General features: G+C 42.1%; 1 non-coding gene across 1 annotated transcript; it reads right to left on the reverse strand.

Moving 5' to 3' along the window:
• Positions 1-483: 483 nt before the first annotated feature.
• Positions 484-565, reverse strand: trnas-gcu (transfer RNA serine (anticodon GCU)). The gene has a single exon. It is a non-coding gene; the product is annotated as a tRNA-Ser (tRNA).
• Positions 566-897: the final 332 nt, after the last annotated feature.

Raw genomic sequence — 897 nt, forward strand, 5'->3', positions numbered from 1 at the left:
TTAATTCAGTATTCGGGTCTCTGCTCCTCAACCGTTTCTAACATCTCACCTCTTACAAAAAAACACTCTGATCTAGCGTCGGTAGTCGATGACCCCTCATTTTAAACTCCATCTGCCAAAGCATTGCTCACTCACTTAATCTATCAAGAAGATTTGAAAATAAATTTCTTGCCAAAGGATAATTTTCTGCATCTGCTCCCTCGCCATTTGCTTTTCCCATTTGTCTTTCACTTGGTGCAAATCCAGAGAAAGTAATGATGGAAGGAAGGAGGGGAGGAAAAATCCTGCTCCGTTTCGTGATCCCTATTTGATCTTCATTCCACTGCAGTTTGGGTGAAGAATTCCAATTGTCTGTCTCAATTTTAATAAAGTATAACCAATTCTGGAATCACTGTCAAGATACTGACAAGAACAGGTTTCGAGGCTGACTTTACACATAAGCTCACCCAACATAAATAATACACGAAACAGCTCATAAACTAGCGACAAGGATGGGATTCGAACCCACGTGTGCAAAGCACAATGGATTAGCAATCCATCGCCTTAACCTCTCGGCCACCTTGTCAGTTGCAGAGACATAGCTGTCACCTTCAGCACAGCTTCTGGCTGTGCAGCCAGCTGTGGAATGATGGAAATATATCTTCTGTAAGTAAATGAAGTTGGGAATGGAGCGGTGTGAAACATTTCCAGACCATGTCCAACACGTTTCTACTCAGTGTGAAAACCCAACACGGAAAGACTGGAACATGCAATCATTTCATCACATCATGATTAACATCACTCAGACACCGGAACCATTAGGTCACTGATGAAGTCATGATGACCGAATTTCTCATGAAATGAAAACTGAACTAACTGACTGGAAGAATTGCTTTAACCCCACATGATCAGCGAGGC

The sequence above is a fragment of the Heterodontus francisci genome, unplaced genomic scaffold, assembly GCF_036365525.1.
Source record: "Heterodontus francisci isolate sHetFra1 unplaced genomic scaffold, sHetFra1.hap1 HAP1_SCAFFOLD_278, whole genome shotgun sequence".
In the NCBI taxonomy this organism is placed as follows: domain Eukaryota; kingdom Metazoa; phylum Chordata; class Chondrichthyes; order Heterodontiformes; family Heterodontidae; genus Heterodontus; species Heterodontus francisci.